Here is a 5,547-nt window from a genome sequence, read left to right on the forward strand (position 1 = left end):
CGCCCTGCCGGAAAGCAACAATAACAGCATGGGGGGCCACTCGAGGAATGGTGTTGCGAACCTGGCTGAAGCGCTGTATAAAGTGCCGTAGCGTTTCCCCCTCCTGCTGTTGGACGGCATGAAGGTCGCACTCCAAACCGGGGCGCGTAAACGTGCCCTGAAAGTTGGCCACGAACTGGTGGCACAGGTCATCCCAGGAGCCGATAGACCCTGGGGGTAAGTTCATAAGCCAAGAGCGGGCGGAGCCCCTCAGGGCAACATGAAAGTAGTTTACCATCACCTTTTCGCTGCCTCCGGCCGCTTGGACGGCCGTCGTGTAGATCTGGAGGAACTCGACGGGGTCGATGGACCCGTCGTACTTCTCCGGCAGCTCGGGGCGGAACTTGGAATTCTTCAAGGATGTATCTGGTTCCAAGGGGAGAGTCGTTTACAAAGAGCTTGAGGCTCTCGTGTTCTAGCTTGGCTTGAGCTGGTTCGAGCGTCTGCGTCCTCTTCTTCACACACTTCCGGTCCCTCTTTTACGTGTTCTCTATCCTTTCCTTTTATAGGCGCGCCGACCTCAACATATCCTGAATGGGAAAGAGGGGATGCGAATGCCAAGGGGCCACGGAGAAAGGCGTAATCATTTCGTCTTGGCGAAGTGACAGGGGCGGTGGAGAAAGGCGGCGCGCATTCGACCACCCGCCACTGTGGAAGCCCTCGGGCGCCATAAAGGGGGCCCGCCGGGCAGCCTCAGAGATGACCGGTGCGCCCACCCTGTCTTGTTCTTCCGCCATGGCAGGGTGGCAGACGGAGCGCTTCGATCTTGGCAGCGTTATCCCGAGGCACCCGGATGAAACGGGACGGGACCCGTGCATTTAATGGACCCACGCCCCCCCTGCCAGTGCATTGTAGGGTCTGACACTGGGGCGTGGGCAGCTGAGAATGTCAGGATGTCGGGATGTCAGGCCACGCGTGCCTATTAAATGCGGCATTGGGCCTTTGACTGGATGACACCCTGACGACGGGACCCTTCGGGTCGTCGAATGATCTTGCGCGAACCTTCGGGGAACCGAGTCCTCGGGGGCTGCCACGTGCAGCCCCGAGCACTCTCCCCCGAGCACTTGAGTGAGACCTTCGGGGAACCGAGTCCTCGGGGGCTGCCACGTGCAGCCCCGAGCACTCTCTCCCGAGCACTTCGGTGGGACCTTCGGGGAACCGAGTCCTCGGGGGCTACCACGTGCAGCCCCGAGCACTCTCTCCCGAGCACTTCAGTGGGACCTTCGGGGCACCGAGTCCTCGGGGGCTGCCACGTGCAGCCCCGAGCACTCTCTCCCGAGCACTTCGGTGGGACCTTCGGGGCACCGAGTCCTCGGGGGCTGCCACGTGCAGCCCCGAGCACTCTCTCCCGAGCACTTCGGTGGGACCTTCGGGGCACCGAGTCCTCGGGGGCTGCCACGTGCAGCCCCGAGCACTCTCTCCCAAGCACTTCCTTCTTGGTATTTGGGCTCTGCGGATCATCGGGGAACTAGGGTGCTCGGGAACCAGAGGCGGCGGCCCCGAGCACCTTCTCCCGGGACTTAGCTTCTTCTTACCTTGCAGGGTGGTGACATGTGGCGGATGGCCGACCTGGTCTCGGGACCTAGGGACCCCTGGTTCTGAATACACCGACAGATAGTGTTTCATATCGTTGTTTAGGCTCTCACTCAACTGTGTGCTTCGCATTCCCAAGGTGAAAACATCTTTCATATAGCATTCGACCCACTTTTCTCTTACCTTGAAGATATTATCAAGCCAAGTTTGTTTCTGTACCTTAGACCTAATTGTATTGAAAGCTTCTTCGAATCTTGTCTTGTCCTCATATTCATATATGCAAGCACTGAACTCTACAAGAAGATTTTATTCCTTCTTGCTGTGATTTGATAAATGTTTGATTGCATTTTGCAATATGTGGAAAGTGCATAATCCATACCATGCTTCTGGACATACATGTTCAATTGCCTTCCCCATTGCAATGTCTTGATCTGTATATATAGTTCTAGGTTGCTTATGATTATATGCTGACAGAGAAGTATCAAAAAGCCATTTGAAAGAGTCAAATGTTTCATCATATAGCAGAGAGGCACCAAAAACAACTGTTTCTCTAAAATTATTGAATCCAACGAATACATCAAATAGTCTATGTTCCTTGTTTATTCCAAAAGTGGTGTCAAAAGTCAGAACATCACCGAAATATGCATAGTCAATAATCATTTTAGCATCAGCCCAAAATATATTTGTGATTTGTTCTTCGTAGTCCAACTATAATGCATAATGAAACGATGGATTCTCAGTGATCCTATCTTGAAAATATTTCAACATGCTACCGGCTTCACCATACAGTAGCTCCCTTTGCTGCCTAGTATGCAAATAGTTTTTGTGTTCTCTACAACTGTAGCCAAGATTAGATGATCCGCCAAGTCATGTGCAGCTTTCGGTCCAATGACTGAATCATCAGCAGTTTTCTTTTAATGGTGCCTCCTCCAAATTGCACGGTCATCAGGAAACCAAAGGGGTGCGAGACGGGGGCCTCAAGCTCCACCGGCTCGACTCGTTCCGTGTGGTCTTACCAACGTTCCTAATCATCAACAGTTTCGAATAAGGCCCCGTCTTATGTGATGGAATAAGATGGCACGTTTGTGGCAGCTGAAGCATGTGATTGTGCTCAAGAAAAAGGTCATATACTTCATAATTACCAGCTTCTCGATCAATTGTAAAGCCCATATGGTAAGCAGTCCTAGTTTCAGCTCTAAGCTGTTTAGTTAGTTGATCTCTTTTATCTGATCCCCGGTGACCTTCGTTGGAACAAACATATCTGCATGAAGTGATTTTTCCATCGAACTTACTTGAGTTCAAGTACCTTTTTCTGACATTGAGCCCAATCCGACCTCCATAGTACTCCCAAAAACTCCAAGCTTCATCCGGACTATTAAATTTCATGCCGATTTGAGGTACCCAACTAGGTATAACATTTCTCCTGTAAAGAACATGCACAAATTGGTGCACTAAAAATAATTTACAAGTACTGCAAGAAGATGTTGGCTAGTATACAAACACTAGGGATTTCAAGGTTGCAAATCATATGATAAACAGTACACACACCAATCTCATAATTTATATCCTATCCTGTTAGATGCCACTTTGTGACCTTATACTGTGCACTAATCATAATTACATTATGGTGAAACATAATCATGCTTTTCACTTACCCGTTGGAACCTGCATTGGCCAGGTTTTCCTCCTCAATTGAACTGCAGTTGATATGTTTTTCCATTCCAACTTGCCACTGGCAACTAGGAACAAAGATGATGGACATAGTTCTTGTTGCTGTTCTTTGTGTTTGGCACAGAACACTTGTCTCCTCCCACGATTATGAAAATGGATGAGTTGCTAGAGTTGTTTTTGTTTGGATTTTGTGCGGCATGCTCATCTTCTACGATCCCTTCTCATCAATTCTTGTTTCTCCTGTATATGCATACATGCGACGCAGGCGACCGTGCGCTCTGTTCTGGCGGCTATCACGTTGTTTTCCCGCCAAACAAATACACCAATTGGGAGTGGAGCACTTCAAGCCTCAGTCCACTGGCGGAGCCCACATGTCGGACTGCACACCCCAGAGGAAGGGAAGTCAGAGGAGCCCGTTCCCCTACTCCCATAGCAACCGTTCATTGCGTCCAGCATGAATTTCCAATATTGAACCAGGCCAAAGTCTCGAGCTGGCTGACCCATAAATAGGAATCGCGCACCTTCATGGCTGTACCATACCCAGGTTGGAATCCCTCGATCGACCGGATGACACGACCATGAGTTTTTATTTTTACATTTTCTAATATTAATATTTAAATAAATGGGTATCTGATGGAAAGATTTATATAAATAGGCGTTTACTATCCTCTAAAAGGACGGCAACTCTTTCAAAGGACGATTAGCATGCCACGGTGGTACGGATACCTCTTACCGCCCTCTCAGAGAGTTGTTAGGCCCCACACTCCCCTTACCACTCTCTGAGAGGACGGTTAGCGCCCACGTCAGGCTCTCTAAGCGCCCCCCCCCCCCCTTATCGCCCTTGGGCCTTTGCCACCCTCTCAGGGGCGGTTAGCCCTCTACCACACGTCCCTCCTCACCCAACATATTATAAATAGGTTAAAAATCAGTCAAAATAGGCATTTAAATCTAGAAAAAAGAAAGAGAGGGGGTACTATTTTTATCTATGGATTTAGGATCTTGGTTTCTGATAATTTTTCTAGACTTATATTTTTTATTAGTAATTAAAATATCATTAGATTCAGAGTTTAGCGACATAATAGTAGTATATTATATGAGACCTAGGGTTTAACAAGGTAATCAGAAAATGAAGTTTTTCTGTCTTTTGTAGTATATTATAGAGATCTATTTCAACATGATAGGATAGTTATCAGATGTATAGTTGTATTTATAGTACGATAGTTTCGATTATCTAGATTCTACAAAATAATGATGTAGGTAATAATTATACATAATTAGAAACTGTATTAAGTAGACGGGGTTTAATTAGTTTAAATCGGTTAGTTTGCTTCAGAGCAATATTGATTTTAGCGAACTAAACATATTGTTAGGTGATCATCGGTTTCGGTAATTTTGTCAGAGTTTTGATAATCAGAATATAGTTTTCCGGTATTAACGTTGGACATATTTTCGGATGATTCTAGGGATGTCCGATAAACTATATTTTTAGATATATTATGGTGAAGATCATATTGGTTATGGTTCTAACAGTGTAGATCTCTCTGGATTTCAGCATATGGTCAAGAGACTTAGTAGAGCCAATGAGAGGACCAGAGTGGGCGTGTGCAAGTGGTTGATGCGCTATTTTCAACTAGATCCCCAACAACATGAGCTTAAGCTGAGAGCTGTGCTAAGCTGTGTTACTCAGGGGTACTTCAGGAAGCTTATCCCGATTAATACGACATCTACTTAGAGTTAGTACGTAGATATAGCATGTGAATGTGGTCTCCCTCTTGTGCTACTAGCTGAGGTGTAACAGAAGGATCCAACAGAGAAAAATGCTGAGGAAGTAGTAGCAGGAACAAGTCAAACAGTGGTGGATGAAGCATACCTGACAACTGTGGGGGACTAGCAAGACGTTAGGGATGTGCATGAGATGCAACCGAAGGGTGTAGCTGATGAGGGGAGCACGTCTCTAGCATAATTGAAGAGATGGAGAGGGAGGATCAAGAGCTCGAGGAAGCTATTGCCGATGAGAATTCATCCGACAAGGAGGAAAATACGCATGTTCCTGCAGAGTGGAGGAATCAGGAATTTTTTATGCTAGTGGTCAGTGAGGGTCATCGAACACCGTGAGAATATCATGAGAACGAGATGTCCCAGGGCGCTATGTACCCTATTAAGGAGGCTATTATTGATGCAGTGAAATTCTGGTCGTTGTCTCTTCGGAGGAAGTTCAAAGTTGTGAAGTCAAGCAAAAGGGAGTACGACGTCAAGTGTTTGGTGTTTGATTGTCCATGACGGGTGCACGCATTTAGGGGGAAG

The sequence above is a fragment of the Phragmites australis genome, chromosome 7, assembly GCF_958298935.1.
Source record: "Phragmites australis chromosome 7, lpPhrAust1.1, whole genome shotgun sequence".
NCBI lineage: Eukaryota > Viridiplantae > Streptophyta > Magnoliopsida > Poales > Poaceae > Phragmites > Phragmites australis.